Below are 19,781 nucleotides of genomic sequence, written 5' to 3' on the forward strand. Positions count from 1 at the left end.
AAGAAGGGCAGCAAAAAAGCCACTTCTCTCCAGGAAAAACATCAGGGACAGGCTGATATTCTGCAAAAGGTACAGGAATTGGACTGCTGAGGACTGGGGTAAAGTCATTTTCTCTGATGAATCCCCTTTCCGATTGATTGGGGCATCCGGAAAAAAGCTTGTCCGGAGAAGACAAGGTGAGCGCTACCATCAGTCCTGTGTCATGCCAACAGTAAAGCATCCTGAGACCATTCATGTGTGGGGTTGCTTCTCAGCCAAGGGAGTGGGCTCACTCACATTTTTGCTTAAGAACACAGCCATGAATAAAGAATGGTACCAACACATCCTCCGAGAGCAACTTTTTCCAACCATCCGGGAACAGTTTGGTGATGAACAATGCCTTTTCCAGCATGATGGAGCACCTTGCCATAAGGCAAAAGTGATAACTAAGTGGCTCGGGGAACAAAACATTGATATTTTGGGTCCATGGCCAGGAAACTCCCCAGACCTTAATCCAATTGAGAACTTGTGGTCAATCCTCAAGAGGATGGACAAATGGACAAACAAAAACCCACAAATTCTGACTAACTCCAAGCATGGATTATGCAAGAATGGGCTGCCATCAGTCAGGATGTGGCCCAGAAGTTAATTGACAGCATGCCAGGGCGGATTGCAGATGTCTTGAAAAGAAGGGTCAACACTGCAAATATTGACTCTTTGCATCAACTTCATGTAATTTTCAATAAAAGCCATTGACACTTATGAAATGCTTGTAATTATACTTCAGTATTCCATAGTAATAACTGACAAAAATATCTAAAGACACTGAAGCAACAAACTTTGTGAAAATTAATATTTGTGTCATTCTCAAAACTTTTGGCCACGACTGTACATAAGTATTCAGGCCCTTTACTCAGTACTTTGTTGAAGCACCTTTGGCAGCGATTACAGCCTTGAGTCTTATTGGGTATGATGCTATAAGCTTGGCACACCTGTATTCAGGGAGTTTCTCCCATTCTTCTCTGCATATCCTCTCAAGCTCTGTCAGGTTGGATGGGGAGCGTTGCTGCACAGCTATTTTCAGGTCTCTCTAGAGATGTTCAATCGGGTTCAAGTCCAGGCTCTGGCTGGGCCACTCAAGGACATTCAGAGACTTGTACCGAAGCCACTCCTGCATTGTCTTGGCTGTGGTTCTGTCTGGCCACTCAATCATAAAGTCCTGATTGGTGGAGTGCTGCAGAGATGGTTGACCTTCTGGAAGGTTCTCCCATCTCCACAGAGGAACTCTAGAGCTCTGTCAGAGTGACCATCGGCTTCTTGGTCACCTCACTGACAAGGCCCTTCTCCCCCGATTTCTCAGTTTGGCGTGGCGGCCAGCTCTAGGAAGAGTCCCCAGATCTGTGCCTCGACACAATCCTGTCTCGGAGCGCTACGGACAATTCCTTCAACCTCATTGCTCGGTTTTTGCTCTGACATGCACTGTCAACTGTGGGACCTTATATAGACAGATGTGTGCCTTTCCAAATCATATCCAATCAATTGAATTTACCACAGGTGGACTAAATTAAGTTGTAGAAACATCTCAAGGATGATCACTGGAAACAGGATGCACCTGAGCTCAGTTTCAAGTCTCATAGCAAAGGGTCTGAATACTTATGTATGTAAGGTATTTCTGGTTTTTGTTTTTAATAAATTTGCAAAAATTTCTAAAAACGTGTTTTCGCTTTTTCATTATTGGGTAGTGTGTATAATAGATTGATGAGGAAATAGTTTTATTTAATCAATTTCAGAATAAGGCTGTAACGTAACAAAATGTGGAAAAAGTAAAGGGGTCTGAATACTTTCTGAAGGCACTGTATTTATAATCCATACAAGGGTTTGGGAGTCTCTAACCCTGGCAATTTGACTGTTAAACTCATGGGTACACTAACAATGGCTTCCTGTCTTGACTTGAATGGGAACTGCCATCTATGGATTATACTGTATGTCTATGGTTGGTTGCGGCTGTCGGTTTGCCTTCTTTCAATCACGTGAAAAACGTACAGTTTGGAAAGCAAATGCTGTCTACTAAATATGTAATGCAATATATATTTTAACATTACTGTTTTTTTACACGCAAAAAAAATGTGAACAAAATATTTGATCTGCCGTCTTCCTCAGATGAAGAGGATGATGACACAATCTTTGCGAGAGGGATGGTATCTGATTTATGGGCCTCAACTCATGGCTCAGACACTTCATTCAGGATAAATGGAGTTAGCCCTGAGTTAGCCTGCCCGGATCAGGTTAGTTCTGAAGGATTCATTGTCATAGAAATGTACCTGGCTAAATGGTTAGCCACCTTCGTGGTTCCGGTTATCCCAAGCTGAACTCAGAGATGACAAAAGTTACCTCGCTTAGTCCTCAAACCTGATTCATAGCAGAGGGCTCTGTCTATATCAGCTCTAAACAGACAGAGTGGAGATGTGCGGAGATGGCAGGCGACGTGTGGTCACAATGTTAATGGCAGTGTAGGGTTGCATAAACACACCCACAAACTGAAGCAACAATTTTCCCTGGCAGACCATGTAGTCATGAAAATGTTTGCATCTGTCTTTCTAGTACAGAATGATTATAGTCATCATATAGGTAATATTGTCACAATCGACTACTTTTTAGAGCAAGTCATTGGTCTACTCTATGGAGAGGCAGTGTATATGTTTTTAGTGTACTAGTCCTATATCCTAATGCACAGCAACCTCAAAATGTTGGGGTGGATTGCAAAATAGTCCACTGCAGCTTGTAACGGCATATTTTTCTGTTTTTAATGTCAGTGAAACTTCACATTGCTATGAAATGGTTAAATAGAAACCACAGATGTATAGCTTTGGTGGGTGGGGAAAATCTATAGTAACTTTTGTGGCTTTCTCCAACCTCATTTGGTGCGTGGGCCTCTGTCTGAGGCGATATGTCAAAAATGGTTTTGGTTCATAGTCCTGACAGACATAGAGCAAATGCTGGTAGCAGTTTGAATGTGGTGTTTAACAGTCGGGTCTTTAATAGAATTGACATTTTTAAAAGGCTATTTTAATTCTAAGCGTCCTTTTAATACAGCATGGTCGTATACACACTACCTGTTTTTCTGCGTCGGCGACATTCACATTTGTTAGGACATCCAAATATAGAAACGGGAGAGAGCAGCATCATGCTGATTTGCAGTTTTAGGCAACCAGAAATTACATAGAACTCTCTGTATTTTTTAATACGCACCGCCACAAAGTATATGGTAGGCTAGTGTCTTTGATAACTGTCTCCATGCCTGATCGCTCCCCGTCTCTAGCAGATAGGAAACTGTTTAATTTAAGCAGCAGAGAGACTTTGCTTTCATTCTTCCGTTTTGTGTAAGAAACGTGTCTTCGGGAGGTAGCTACCAACCAGGACAGTGGAGAAAAAGCATTATGTATTGGAACCTGACTCCATGGGTTACAATTCTGTATGTTTATCTCAGTTTGTTTGTTCATGTGTGAGGCAGAGTGCCTATATTCTTGGTCTTTTGTATTTATTAACTCTCCTCACATCATGCCGTATGCTTTTATCGTGCCTTTTGACTGTTTGTTGCCCCTTAAGTGAGATTTAGAAATGGAGAGACAGTTTAGACAGTATATTTCCTTCACATCTAATGTCTTCTACCTGTCGGTTCCGTTGTCCGTCTGTAGGTAAGTTCCACCTGGCCTGTAAGATGGGCCGTATTGAGAAGAGGAGGCCCACAAAGGAGCTGTATTAGCCGGGAGATGGAACTACGACGGGACCGCTCTCATCACAGGTGAGGGATACACAGGGTAATAAACACACACAACACACACAACAAGAACACTCAAATGTAATACGCTGCTCAGTAACAAGTTTGTTATAAATGCCGCAGGTTGTAACTCAGATTGTTGATGTTGTTTCCTCAGCTGGGGAGGATGGGCACGTCAAGATCTGGTCTAAGAGTGGCATGCTGAGGTCCACCTTGGCCAGGTAAGATTACTAGGAAAAAAAGTTTCAAACTATCCTTTCAAACACTCAGCTCAGAAATGACTGTATTTCAAAACAAATTTGGAGTGCAGCAGACTCGTAGTGCATAGCCACACTTTGTTTTGAAACAAATGCAGTCACCAATATTGTCCCTTTTAACAATTTCCTGTTTTGTCAGAATGGGGCCCTGTAGTTTTTGTGGTGCAGTTGCTCCACAGTGTAGAGCCAGCATTGCACTCTCTCTGTGTGAAGAGGTGTATGTGAGTGTGTGTGTGTATGCTAATCTTCCAGCCCAGTGTTGTCAGCATGGTTCGGCTGGCGCCTAGCCGAACTGAACAACTGTGCTCGCATACTCCCTTAAAAGACCTTTGCGGCAATAGTTCTGTTTGTCTTTCTTCATATGCCATAGCCAGTATACGCTTCCTCAAAATAGTCAGAATTACTCCCACGACAACTCAAGAAATCTGTAATTATTTTGACGTATATTCCAAGGACATTTTAGTCGCGCAATTTTACATCTAACTAAGATGTTTGGTGCAGTATTTCTCAAATGAAAAAATGTGCATGAAAACGAATGACAACAAATACTTAATTGAAGAATCCCTACTGTTGACAAATCAACGAGGCATAGACTTCGTCTACTGACTTCGGCATGCCTCAAGGAAAAAATGTTGTGTGCACGAACAGTCGAAAAAACCCTTGCTGAAGACCAAATCGAACTTAAACGTCCCAAAATGTCATCATAATATATGCACAAACTCTTTTGGATGGGAAGCATGTGGACGCCTGTTGGTGCTGTGTGGTTAGCACTAACATGTCAGGTCATGTACTGTACCATTGCTGAACTCAGATCAGCCATGTCCCTGTCTGTACTGTTACTCTCTAACAGAACCAGTCCATGTACTGAATGTGCTTTTACACACAACATGTATATTGATATTGGCTTTCACTGAATTAATCACTGTACTTATTGAATTAATCACTGAACTAATTTTGAAACCTCAATTTGGAACTAGGATGTTATTTCACTATCCATGTGTGAATGAGGATGTACGGTATTAATCATAGGGGCTGAGTGTGTCACCCTGGTACTTTCTCAAGCCGTCGGTAGTTCTCTCACACTCTGGTGTGCCCAGTCAGAGGACCTGCTGCTGCTGTGGCTTGGGCCGGGCCTTGGACAGTTGTAATGAGGTCAAACCCATGAACACAGCCACGTGAGTTACAGAGAGAGACTGCACTGGTGGACATTTTGTAAACATAAGGCAACACACAGCCTCCAATTATATTCTCACACACAGACCGCAGTGTTCATTAAGGCATCTTCTGCTTTTGAAGGCACCCTACTGGATATATGAGACTGGATATATGAGACTGGATATATGAGACTGGATATATGAGACTGGATATATGAGACTGGATATATGAGACTGGATATATGAGAGAGGATATAAGAGAGAGAGAGAGAGAGAGAGAGAGAGAGAGAGAGAGAGAGAGAGAGAGAGAGAGAGAGAGGAGAGAGAGAGAGAGAGAGAGAGAGAGAGAGAGAGAGAGAGAGAGAGAGAGAGAGAGAGAGAGAGAGAGAGAGAGAGAGAGAGAGAGAGAGAGAGAGAGAGGAGAGAGAGAGAGAGAGAGAGAGAGAGAGAGATGAGAGAGAGGAGAGAGAGAGAGGAGAGAGAGAGAGAGAGAGAGTGAGAGAGAGAGAGAGAGAGAGAGAGAGAGAGAGAGAGAGAGAGAGAGAGAGAGAGAGAGAGATGAAAAGGGAAAAGACTTGTCACAGAGGGGGACAATACTGTTCATGTGTATTCAGGGAGCCCTTCCCTTTGTGCCATGACACGAAAGTTTCTCTGCTTAAACTGAGCTTTTGGTTGACTCCAAGTGGAGCATGATGTGCTGCCATTAGACAGCTCTGGGAACAGAGGTTATATAGTAACCTAGATAATGTCGTCACCGTACATATCGATAGACTCATACAGTTTGAAGCACTACAGGACATGCCTCATGTTCTTACAATTTTTTGACTTTCACATTTACTTCCACAGTCGGGATTTGTGTTTGTGCGTACAGTGTGTGTCTGTGTATTTGAAACTGCTGTAAACTATGCCGGTGCGATGATCTGAAAGATGGCCTTAGTGTTAACAGTGATTTAGTCCAGCCAGATGATTTAAGATGACAATCTGGCAGAGAGAGAGAAGTGTGTGTGTGTGTGTGTGTGTTGGACTATTAGGGTATAATGCTGCTGGATACATTTGAAAATGCAGCCAATCTTCCAGTTCCATTTTTATTAAAAGCATCATAAAGTTTTAAAGGTTTATTGGAGTGGAGTTTTATTAAAATCTATAAAAAAGACTCTTAATGATAAATCTCTCTATCCAGTACTCACATACAGATGGGTCTCTTATTAATTGATTCATTGTGCCATTTGAAATATCTTCAGTGTTCTCAACATTTCGGCGTTGATGTGGATGCATTCTGCCAAATGAACGGGCTCTATTTCTCCCTCAGTCCTCTGTTTAATGTGTCCGTCTGTGCTGTTGTTGTGAACCATGGCATTGACTGGACAGGCTTGAGAGGGAGTGAGCTGCACAGCCGCTGTTGCACGTACAGATTTGTAGAGCGCATGGAGGAACTGGTGGTGTCACCTAACAGGTGTAGACACCTCATCCACACTGCAGATGCATCTGTGCAGGTGCTGCTCCCCCTTATGCAGACACACATACATACACACAGACACATACACACACTGCAGGAGACACAGGTACAGCTGGGGGCCGTTGTTGTGAGTCTTGAGTGCGATGATGTAACCGCGTCCCATTTGTGTGGGAGAGGGGGAGAAAGAGAGAGGGTGGAGAGGAGGGGGTGGATAGGGGGAGGAGGGGGGGCAGAGAGAACTCGTCTCAGCCGTCTCTCATTGTCAGCCCGCAATCATGTGACCTCTTGGCATTTGTGAGAAACCGCAAGCACCTGGAGCAGGGTTAAATGTCAGCCTGCCACACACACACACACACACACACACAGACACACACACACACCACATGGTTTAGGCAGGTTTCTCTTAACGCTCAGCTGTCTTGCTGTGACACACAGCCAGGTCTGCAGGATTGAAGCAAGCTTTGCATGCTAAATCCCATTCCTACAGGCTGTACGAAGTGAACACTCAGAGTAAATATGACACTGCTGTGGTGTAGAAATTAGAAATGCAATCTCCTCCAGCTACTGCAGTGTCTCCGTCTCTGTGTTTGTAAGGCATACCAAGCACTTATCCCTATTTGATAAGGACTGCCTTCGAGGCAAACACTATGTGATAGCTAGTCAATGCTCTGATGAAACCAGAGTCAACTAACTAGTGGATCTTCTACTGACAGAATGACTTTATTATATGTAACGCTGTTTGAGGAGGAGATGCAACTGTGAAATGGCCTTAAACAAGTTTCAGTTTTCATAATTTTCATAATTTTTTATGGTTGTGTTATGAAAATACTATTATAAAAGTTATTGTTTAATCACATGAACATTGTTCAGCAGTGTGATTCCTCACCTCTCCTGGTGTGTGTGTGTGTGTGTGTGTGTGTGTGTGTGTGTGTGTGTGTGTGTGTGTGTGTGTGTGTGTGTGTGTGTGTGTGTGTGTGTGTGTGTGTGTGTGTGTGTGTGTGTGTGTGTGTGTGTGTGTGTGTGTGTGCGCGCGCGCGCGCCTCTCTCTCTCTCAGGGTCTCCTGTATACTCGGTGGCCTGGAGCCCGTACTCTGATAGGATCCTGTACACATCAGGCAGACTGCTGATAATTAGGCCCCTGCAACCCAGTGCCAAGGTCCTACAGGTACTGTGTGTGTGTGTGGGGATTGAAGACCTCGCACTACAGTGAGTATTTTCCTTGTTCATGTGCATTTGTTTATTGTTCTTTTTGGCACTGAATTGTGCCTGGGACCCTGAGTAAACACCAGAGGGTTTAGTGTTCCCCCCCTTCACCTCACCACCCCTTCACTCCCCCCTCCCCCTGAGCAGAGCAACAGCTGGCTGTGTATGGAGAAGCCCCCTGCACAACTCTGTGACCCCTGCAATCCCCCCCATCCCCCAACTCCTATAACCCCCTCACCTCATCCCCCTGCTCCCTCTGGGAGAGACAGACCCGTGGGAGGGAGAGGGGTTTGGGGGGGGGGGGGGATCAGGAGTTGTGGTGATAACCTTCACATGGCAAGAGGAGAAAGGAGATAATGACTGAGTTGACTCCTCTTGTCCTCCTTTTATGGCACGTGCCTCTGGTTATCTGTTGGTCGATACATCTCATGAGCATTTTCCTGACTTTTTTGAAGGGGAAACTATTCTGAAGATTTTTCCCAGTCCCATTCAGTATGCATAACAATAAGCAGCACATCAGGATGTGTCAGTAAGTCACTTGGCGAACGCTGGGGTGTGTGAGTTAGTTAGTGCGTGTGTATAACAGAGATGTAATGGGGTCTCTGACGGGGTCGTGTGTGTGATCTCGTCCCCGTGGCGACCTGTGAAGGCTCTGCCCTGTTTCCAATTAGAGCCAAGTCCACACTATTACATTAACACAGAGCAGACTGGGAGGCTGTCAGAGAGAGCACCTCGCTCGACCTTCAGCTCTAGCTCTCTCTCTTCTTGTCCTCTATGCTCTTTCTGATAACAACTCCCCTGTATTTGCTTTATCATGTCTCCTGTGTGTGAACTCTCCCTGCAGTCTTCTCCTGCTTGTCCTTGACAACAAAAAAACTCAGAGTCATATTAGCCTGCAGCCCAGCGGGTAGTATATTGATATGGACTTGGGCCCCCCTCTCTCATTCAACCACTCTCCCCTTCTCCCCATCTCCCCCCCCCCCCCCCCCCTTCTCCTCTCTCTCTCTCTTTCCTTCCCTCTGTCTCTCAGGTGTGGGACACAGCCTGGGATTGGTTAACTGAGGTGCGATCCTGATTGTATTGGTTGTGTTTGGGAGAATATCCCTGCTCTTGCATAAACATCTGCTCTCTTTCTGCTCTCTCCCTTGTTCCTCGCTCCCTCCCTCCCTTCCTCTCCCCAGTGGGAGTCCCATGATGGGATCATTCTGAAGGTGGACTGGAACTCTGGGAATGACCTGATACTGTCAAGTGGAGAGGACTGTAAATACAAGGTCAAGTGTGTCCCGTGATCCAAAAATGATTATCTATGTTATACCGTGTGCATCACACAGTCGCAACACTGTGTAATTGACCCTGTTCCTTCTCCCACCCCTCTCCCGCTCGCTCCCCCTCATTCCGTCATCTCCCTCCTTCTCTCTCTCAGGTGTGGGACAGCTATGGTCGTCTGCTCTACACGTCCTCGTCACATGACTACCCTGTGACCTCCATGTCCTGGTCTCCGGATGGGGAGGTGTTCACAGTGGACTCCTTCAACAGCCTGCATCTCTGTGACAAGCCCGGGGTAAGGGCTCCCCTCACACCCCACCCCCCTGTCCTCTGCCAATCCCTCACACACCTCTAGGTACTGTCACTGTTTGTGCTTTTCAGTGTGACAAACCAGGTTCTGTAAGAGGTCCTCCGTCTCTTCCCTAGTGTGTGGAAATAGATGGTGAATGCATGGTGTGAGTCTCTCTGTATACCTTCCTCACTAGTCCCTGTCACATGTTCGTATTAATACCTGGTGCTGATAGTGCTGTTGATAGTAAGTGGACTTGTAATGAGAGTGGCCCGAGGGGGTGTGGTATATGGCCAATATACCATGGCTAAGGGCTGTTCTTAGGCACGACGCAACGCAGAGGTATATTAGCCGTGGTATATTGACCATATATCACAAACCCCCGATGTTCCTTATTGCTCTTAAAAACTGGTTACCAACCTAATTAGAGCAGTAATATTACATGTTTTGTTATACGGTCTAATATACCATGGCTGTCAGCCAATCAGTATTCAGGGCTCAAATCGTCCAGTTTGTAATTGTTGTTTTGTTATTCTTCAGCGTATGGCCAGAAACAACATGTGGAGTCTCAGCTGGGTTTATTGTTTAGTTAGAATAGAAATGTCAGTGTATTGTTCTATGAGACGTGGCCTAATGAAAACAAACAGCACAGGGCTCTGGTCCTCTGTACTGATCACCACGTATTTCATGCTACAGTGTACATTTTGATCTAATTAGGATCAAATTGCGTTTTTTTTTTTGCACCGAACAAATGGTCTGGAGAGAGACTCTGAGCCAACGCAGATGTCTACACAACACCGAGGTTATGAAAGAGTTTGTGTGTGTGTGTGTGTGTGTGTGTGTGTGTGTGTGTGTGTGTGTGTGTGTGTGTGTGTGTGTGTGTGTGTGTGTGTGTGTGTGTGTGTGTGTGTGTGTGTGTGTGTGTGTGTGTGTGTGTGTGTGCGTGCGTGTAAACACTATGTGTTTGAGTTTGTGTGTGTATTCAAGGGTATTCTCTTTCACTTGTCTAGTTGTTACAGATCAGTGTGGATGAAGGAAAGTAGATGTGAAGAGGACAGAAGCCATCTTGGTCTTCTGAGTTGAACCCTCAGTAGGACGCTATCCAGTCCAAGCCTGTTGCTAGCTTTTGGGGATTACGAGTCAGAAACAAGATTGCAGCAAGAGTACAGTAATAAGCACTATCTTCGTTTCACACTGTAAATATTGCTTGTTTTTTTGAGTACACAAATCCAAGAAGATTATTTGGACTACTGAGACCACAGAAACTCTGTGAGTGGGTGTAATTGTGTCGAATAAGGAACCTAAATCACCTTTCTTCACAATGACAATTGTGTCTCTGTGTAATAAGTTTGTTGACGTTGCTAGTCTGTCTGTCATTGCGCCACTCTGTGTCTTGTGGTGGGGTTGACTGAGGCTCTCTCTCTCTCTCGCTCTCTGATGATGATGATGCGTACAGTAACTCTAACTAACTGGGGTAAGGGTCTGTTTACCTTCAGCACCTCCTCAGCTCCTCCCAGGCCACAGAGAGAGAGAGTGTAGTGTATACTGTAGCCCGGCCCTGGCCCGCCGTGGGAGGGTTGCTCAACACCATGGAGAAGAAGACTGAGGAAGAAGAGAAACAAAGAGAAAAGGCCACTCAGAAGTCACTTCGTGACTCCTCCTTGATAAGCTGATTAATCTGATCCCGTGTTCCATCGGCCCAGCGGGCCTTGCTTTCAGTCTCATGCACATTTGGTGTGTATGTTGAGTTACAGTACATGCATGGTAACTGTTGCATCCTTGCCTGTATCTGGCTGTAGTTGGGCTGCGGTGCAGAAGGAGTTAAGCACAGTGAGGAATCTTTGCTGTTACTACCGTGACTAATGTGCAGGAGTTTCATTCTGTATCTGGTACAATGAAACCTTGCACTTTACAGAGCGCTGCCTCAGCAGGAACGGCCCAGCTCGTTTAACCCCTAACCTCCAGCAAGACCCCCCCCCCCCCCCCCCCCCCCCCGGGACAGATGAAGCACATTACCCCCCTCATTATCACAGGGCTGGGATAAGGGGGAATACCCCATTACAAACACGCGCGCACTACACGCACAGATACTGAGCCACACAGATGAACCGATACGGACACACGTGTTGGGGCTAGTCTCAATGTCAGCCCTGGGCTGAACTTGATCATTTTTTCTCATGGGCTTTTTTTATGGATTGTTGATTATTTGGAAATATGGTGTTCTATTGGCTTGAATAAGGATCTTGTAAGTCCCCACCCCCTCTCCTCTTTAGGCATGGCTGACGTTGGATTCTGGCACTTTAACTGGATTTGAGCACAAGAAGTGAGTCTGTCTGTGGATATGTGTGTGTGTGTGCTTGCGTGCATGCGTGTGTGCGTGCATCCGTACATGCACTCCAATGTGCCTGCGAGACAGCAGTCTATTTACAAGGCACTGCAGCTGGTGTCTAGCGTCTGGACTCTGTCACGATCCCTGACACTGTGACACTCACTAACAAGTGTGACTCATTGTGCCCTCTCCTTCCCTCCCCCTCTCTCTTTCTTTTGCCTTCCCTCTCTCTCCCCCTTTCTCCCCTCTCTCTCCCCCTTTCTCCCCTCTCTCTCCCCCTTTCTCCCCTCTCTCTCCCCCTTTCTCCCCTCTCTCTCCCCCTTTCTCCCTCACTTCTCTCTTCTTTTTCTCTGTCTTTCCTTCTCATCTGCAGATCGGTACACAGACACTATCATAGACCCTATTAGTGTGTGTGTGTGTGACTGTGTGTGTGACTGTGCTAGTATGTGTGACTGTGCTTGTATGTGTGTGTGTTCGACTAATTTGTCAGAATAGCAAATACAGACTGATGATGACGTTCCTGTGGATGCTATGACATGACGGTAAGACGGTAGACGGTAGACTCTTCCAAACCATCCATCCAGAAACCCCCACTCGAGCTTACTAAAAAACCGAACACACACACATCAAACTCCGTGTTCTGTCCCATGTTGGGTCTTGTTTCAGGCCTTAATTGAAATGGCCAGAACAATCGTTGGGCTATTAATACCTGCTGTTCCCGCGATGTGGTCGACTGAAAACGTGGCCCAGCTCTGGCCCAGTCCAGCAACCAGGAACACTTCACTCCACTAATTAGCCAAAACCAATGGCTGGCCTGCTATAGAAAGCCTATACTTAATCAGGAGCAGCTGATGTCTTCTTAAAGCTGCTATTTGCCCATCTATTTGACCTCATCTGAAATAGCGCTGTTACATGTAATGACATGAAGTCAGAATGTATCCTAAATCTGTTTCCTACCACCTGACACACACACAACGCACACACACACTGGAAAAAGGAAAGTCTGAGGCTCCCTCTCCACACCCATAACATCTGCCTGCCCCACTCACACAGCCATAACATCTGCCTGCCCACTCACACACCCATAACATCTGCCTGCCCCACTCACACAGCCTTAACATCTGCCTGCCCCACTCACACAGCCATAACATCTGCCTGCCCCACTCACACAGCCATAACATCTGCCTGCCCCACTCACACAGCCATAACATCTGCCTGCCCCACTCACACAGCCATAACATCTGCCTGCCCCACTCACACAGCCATAACATCTGCCTGCCCCACTCACACAGCCATAACATCTGCCTGCCCCACTCACACAGCCATGACATCTGCCTGCCCCACTCACACACCCATAACATCTGACTGCCCCACACACAGCCATGACATCTGCCTGCCCCACTCACACACCCATAACATCTGACTGCCCCACTCACACACCCATAACATCTGACTGCCCCACTCACACAGCCATAACATCTGCCTGCCCCACTCACACAGCCATAACATCTGCCTGCCCCACTCACACAGCCATAACATCTGCCTGCCCCACTCACACAGCCATAGGAGATAAGTCGTCAAATGTAACACGGTTGCAGTGTTGTTCCGAAGAGGAGGGGGTAAAACCACTGGTATCTGGTGTAATGCAGATTTATATTTTGTGCGACACGCAAAAGGTCCCAAATCAATGTGATCAACGATTTATTGATTTAATGTCTCCAGCTGTGATTTTTCTGCCTGATAAGATTTCAGTGTGTTGTCTCACATAACTACACAGAAAACACTCCATACAAAGGGTTCTGATAGCGTTTGGAAACGTTGTAGGAGGGGTTTTAGTGTAACATGGTGTGATGTGGAGAATCCTATGAGGTCAGGGTCAGTCTAGTCTCATTCCTCTCCTCAGTGTCACAGTGTTTAATAGTCACATGTACAGGGTTGCAGGTGTGATTGCAGGGTACAGTGAATATTTTAGTCGCCGAGCTCCAACATGCAGGATTAAGTTAAATAAAATAATGAAAATGGTAATAAATAAATAAAAAACAAATATAAATAACACTATATACATCATAACTGTAGCATTGATGAAAAAAATAAATGTCCATTAGGGTGAAAAGAGTGTTTAGTGGGTGGGGGAGGGGTGACCATAGGGGGAACAGCATGACCATTGAGAGTGTGTGGGGACCAAGTGAAATAAAAACAATACCAATTATTATAATCAAATCTAGAATATACAGTACATATTAACAACTGCAACAGTGATGAGTGTCGTTGGGGTGGGGGCAGAGTAAAAGTCAGTTGGGGGGGGTGGGGGTATGCATAGGGAGAGCAGCATTTAAGGTAAGTGACCATTGATGGGGTGTGGGGGGGAAATGTCAATAGGGGGTGTAGCAGGGGGGAGCAGGTAGCTGACTAGTGGTGGATATTCAGCAGCCTGATGGTCTGGGGGTAGAAACTATTGAGGACAGGGCGTGGCTTGGGTCCCTGATGACCTTATTGGCCTTCCTGCGACACCAGGTGTTGTAGGTGTCCTGTAGGGCAGGCAATGTTCACCCAATGGTGCTTTTGGCTGCACGTATCACCCTCTGAAGTGCCTTGCGGTCTGCGGTGGTGAAGTTTCCGTACCAGGCTGTGAGTCACCCCGACAGTATGCTCTCGATGGTGCTCCTGTAGAACACTGTGAGGGCCCTTGGGGACAGGCCGAATTTCTTCAGCATCCTGAGGTTGAAGATTCGCTGTCATGCCTTCTTCACCACGGTGTCCATGTGGTTAGAGCATTTCAGCTTCTCTGAGATATGTACGCCGGGGAATTTGGCCGTCTCCACGGTGGCGCTGTCGATGAGGATGTCCAACCTGGTTCCTCCTGAAGTCCACAATCAGCTCTTTTTGTTTTGCTAATGTTGAGGGAGAGGTTGTTTACCTGGCACCATGCCATCAGAGTGCCTATCTCCTCCCTGTTATTGGTAATCAGGCCTACTACTATTGTGTCGTCAGCAAACTTGATGATGAAGTTGGAACTGTGTGAAGCCACTCAGTCGTGGGTATACAGGGAATATAGGAGGGGACTGAAGACGCACCCTTGTGGGACCCCCATGTTGAGAATCAGTGTCGAGGAGGTAATGTTGCCTACCTTCACCACCTGGGGGGCGGCCCGCCAGGAAGTCTAGTTGCATCGGGAGTTGCATCGGGAGGAGTTCTAGTTGCATCGGGAGGAGTTCAGATCCAGGGCCTAGTTGCATCCAGAGGAGTTCAGATCCAGGGCCATGAGATTTGTAATGCGCTTATAGGGCGCTATGGTATTGAAGGCCAAGCTGTAGTCGATGAACAGCATCCTCACATACAGTTGAAGTTGGAAGTTTACATACACCTTAGCCAAATACATTTAAACTCAGTTTTTCACAATTCCTGACATTTAATCCAAGTAAAAATTCCCTGTTTTAGTTAGGATCACCACTTTATTTTAAGAATGTAAAATGTCAGAATAATAGTAGAGAGAATGCTTTATTTCAGCTTATATTTCTTCCATCACATTCCCAGTGAGTCAGAAGTTTACATACAATCAATTACTATTTGGTAAGCCTCCCGGGTGGCGCAGTGCTAGCAGTGCTAGCTGTGCCACCAGAGATTCTGGGTTCGAGCCCAGGCTCTGTCGCAGCCGGCCGCGACCGGGAGGTCCATGGGGTGACGCACAATTGGCCCAGCGTTGTCCGGCTTAGGGAGGGTTTGGCCAGCAGGGATATCCTTGTCTCATCGCGCACTAGCAACTCCTGTGACGGGCCGGGCGCAGTGCACACTGACCAGGTCGCCAGGTTTCCTCCGTCACATTGGTGCGGCTGGCTTCCGGGTTGGATGTGCGTTGTGTCAAGAAGCAGTGCGGCTAGGTTGGGTTGTGTTTCGGGGGATGCATGGCTCTCGACCTTCGCCTCTCCCGAGTCCGTACGGGAGTTGCAGCGATGAGACAAGACTGTAACTACTACCAATTGGATACCACAAAATTGAGGAGAAAAAAAGTGGTAATATTTTTTTTCATATATAATATTTGGTAGCATTGCCTTTAAATTCTTTAACTTGGGTAACTTTCCACAAGTTGGGTGAATTTTGGCCCATTCCTCCTGACAGAGCTGGTGTAACTGTGCCAGGTTTGTAGGCCTCCTTGCTCGCACACACTTTTTCAGTTCTGTCCACAAATTGTCTATAGGATTGAGGTCAGGGCTTTGTGATGGCTTTGTGAATACGTTGACTTTGTTGTCCATAAGCCATTTTGCCACAACTTTGGAAGTATGCTTGGGGTCATTGTCCATTTGGAAGACCCATTTGCGACCAAGCTTGAACTTCCTGACTGATGTCTTGAGATGTTGCTTCAATATATACACATAATATTCCCTCCTCATGATGCCATCTATTTTTTGAAGTGCACCAGCCCCTCCTGCAGCAAAGCACCCCCACAACATGATGCTGCCACCCCCGTGCTGCCACCCCCGAAGCACGGGGGTGGCAGCATCATGTTGTGGGGGTGCTTTGCTGCAGGAGGGGCTGGTGCACTTCAAAAAAGTTTACATACAATCAATTAATATTTGGTAAGCCTCCCGGGTGGCGCAGTGGTCTAAGGCAGTGCTAGCAGTGCTAGCTGTGCCACCAGAGATTCTGGATTCGAGCCCAGGCTCTGTCGCAGCCGGCCGCGACCGGGAGGTCCATGGGGTGACGCACAATTGGCCCAGCGTTGTCCGGCTTAGGGAGGGTTTGGCCAGCAGGGATATCCTTGTCTCATCGCGCACTAGCAACTCCTGTGACGGGCCGGGCGCAGTGCACGCTGACCAGGTCGCCAGGTTTCCTCCGTCACATTGGTGCGGCTGGCTTCCGGGTTGGATGTGCGTTGTGTCAAGAAGCAGTGCGGCTAGGTTGGGTTGTGTTTCGGGGGATGCATGGCTCTCGACCTTCGCCTCTCCCGAGTCCGTACGGGAGTTGCAGCGATGAGACAAGACTGTAACTACTACCAATTGGATACCACAAAATTGAGGAGAAAAAAAGTGGTAATATTTTTTTTCATATATAATATTTGGTAGCATTGCCTTTAAATTCTTTAACTTGGGTAACTTTCCACAAGTTGGGTGAATTTTGGCCCATTCCTCCTGACAGAGCTGGTGTAACTGTGCCAGGTTTGTAGGCCTCCTTGCTCGCACACACTTTTTCAGTTCTGTCCACAAATTGTCTATAGGATTGAGGTCAGGGCTTTGTGATGGCTTTGTGAATACGTTGACTTTGTTGTCCATAAGCCATTTTGCCACAACTTTGGAAGTATGCTTGGGGTCATTGTCCATTTGGAAGACCCATTTGCGACCAAGCTTGAACTTCCTGACTGATGTCTTGAGATGTTGCTTCAATATATACACATAATATTCCCTCCTCATGATGCCATCTATTTTTTGAAGTGCACCAGCCCCTCCTGCAGCAAAGCACCCCCACAACATGATGCTGCCACCCCCGTGCTTCACGGTTGGGATGGTGTTCTTCGGTTTGCAAGCATCCCCCTTTTTCCTCCAAACATAACGATGGTCATTATGGCCAAACAGTTCTATTTTTGTTTCGTCAGACCAGAGCACATTTCTCCAAAAAGTACGATCTTTGTCCCCATGTGCAGTTGCAACTGTAGTCTGGCTTTTTTATGGTGGTTTTAGAGCAGTGGCTTCTTCCTTGCTGAGCGGCCTTTCAGGTTATATCGATATAGGACTCGTTTTACTGTGGATATAGATACTTTTGTACCATCTTCACAAGGTCTTTTGCTGTTGTTCTGGGATTGATTTGCACTTTTCGCACTTAAGTACGTTCATCTCTAGGAGACAGAAGGCATCTCCTTCCTGAGCGGTATGACGGCTGCGTGGTCCCATGGTGTTTATACTTGCATACTATTGTTTGTACAGATGAACGTGGTACCTTCAGGCATTTGGAAATTGCACCCAAGGATGAACCAGACTTGTGGAGTTCTACAAAAAAAATTCTGATGTCTTGGCTGATTTCTTTTGATTTTCCCATTATGTCAAAGAAAGAGGCACTGCGTTTGATGTTAGGCCTTGAAATACATCCACAGGTACACCTCCAATTGACTCAAATTATGTCAATTAGCCTATCAGAAGCTTCTAAAGCCATGACATCATTTTCTGGAATTTTCCAAGCTGTTTAAAGGCACAGTCAACTTAGTGTATGTAAACTTCTGACCCACTGGAATTGTGATACAGTGAATTATAAGTGAAATAATCTGTCTGTAAACAATTGTTGGAAAAATGACTTGTCATGCACAAAGTAGATGTCCTACCCGACTTGCCAAAACTATAGTTTGTTAACAAGAAATTTGTTTAGTGGTTGAAAAACATCTCCAACCTAAGTGTATGTAAACCTCCGACTTCAACGGTACGCATTCCTTTTGTCCAGGTGAGTAAGGACAGTGTGCAGTGCAATGGTGATTGCGTCTTCCGTGGATCTGTCAGGGCGGAAGGCAAATTGAAGAGGGTCGAGTGTGTCAGGGAGGGAGGTGATATGGTCTTTGATCAGCCTCTCAAAGCACTTCATGATGACGGAAGAGAGTGCTACTGGTCGGTTGTCATTCAGTTCAGTTACTTTCCCTTTCTTGGGCACAGGGATGAGAGTGGACATCTTGAAGCAGGTGGTATAGCGGCCTGAGCTAGATAGAGAACACAACAGCCAACTGGTCTGCACATGCTCTGAGAGCATGGCTAGGGATGCCGTCTGGCCCGGCAGCCTAGCGAGGGTTAACACGTTTGAATGACTTTCATACGTCCTCAGTAGAGACTGCGAGTGTGTAGCCCACATTGTCATCAGGGGCTTTCGACAGCTCAGGGTCATATTGCTCGAATCATGAGAAAAAGGTGTTTAGCTCCTCCGGTAGGGTGGCGTTGGTGACTGCGATGTGGCTGGCTTTCTTCTTTTAATCGGTGATCACTAGGAGCCTCTGCCACACACGCCCTGTATCCAACCTGCTGAATTTCTCCTCCACTTTGTCCCCATACTTGTGTTTCGCCATCTTGATCAATCTGTGTAGGTTGTATTTGTACGGTTTAACCAAACTATTGTTCCCGGTCACCTTGCCCTATTTATAGGCAGCATCTCTCTCTTTCAGTTTTTCTACAAGACTGCTATCAATTCACATTTTTTTAATCCTCATCCCCACCCCTTGGTCGCTCTCTTTTCTCTCATCCATTTGCCCTGGCTTCGGTCTTTCTCCTAACTCACTACTTATCCCACCACTCATATTCCCTCAGTTTTATCTTTCTCTCTGGGGAAGGTATGCGACTTTAGGTTCCCTGTGAGGCCCTGTCAGCTTAGACCCTGTAAGGCTGGCATCTGTGTTTCTCCCTCCCTCCCTATAAAGTATCAGTCTCTATTCTCCAGGCTGTGCCACTCCAGTGTGCCCTGCCTGGCTGCTAAATGCTGGCCTGTAAACTCTCCCTGCTGCTGGAGCAATATAAAAAGCCTCTAAACTTAACGCTGGTTCGAGTCCTGAAGTGCTCTTAGTGGAGCATGAAAAGGGCAGAGAAAACTATTGTAGATGTATTAGTATTTTCTGCTTTATCTGTTTTCATCACATGATGATGAATGGTTAGCGGAATGCAGATGGCAAAAATGTCACTGTAAAAGTGAGAGGGCAGGCTGCACGAGTGGGACAGGGGGAAAGAAAGAGAGAGAGGAGAGCTGCATGGAAAAACAGCAGATGTGGGGGGGTTACACACCAGAGGGAGAGAGTGGGAGAGAGAGATAGAGCGGGCGAGGGAGAGAGAGCGCAGTGAAACAAAGAGAGTCCTGAGTCAGCAACTGCAGAGCAGTTTTCTCCCCAGGCAACTGGGCTGGGCTCCTCCACTCTCTCTCTCTCTTTCTCTCGCTCTGCCTGACATACTCCACATGCTCCTACTTTGTCTCCTCGATCTCCTTCTTCTCTTGCTCTCTCTCAAAAAGGTAAAATATGCTTTATTGCCATGCAGTTTACAGGTACAACAATCTTGTCATAGCAGTTAAAGACAGTTCATTAGATCAAAAGTATGAAGATAACTATCAAATGAACTC

General features: G+C 46.4%; 1 pseudogene; it reads left to right on the plus strand.

Moving 5' to 3' along the window:
* The first annotated feature begins 843 nt into the window (after nt 1–843).
* LOC129831594 (intraflagellar transport protein 80 homolog) overlaps nt 844–19,781 on the plus strand; it is an 81,656-nt pseudogene continuing 62,718 nt past the window's right edge.

This window comes from Salvelinus fontinalis, chromosome 33 (assembly GCF_029448725.1).
Source record: "Salvelinus fontinalis isolate EN_2023a chromosome 33, ASM2944872v1, whole genome shotgun sequence".
Taxonomy (NCBI): domain Eukaryota; kingdom Metazoa; phylum Chordata; class Actinopteri; order Salmoniformes; family Salmonidae; genus Salvelinus; species Salvelinus fontinalis.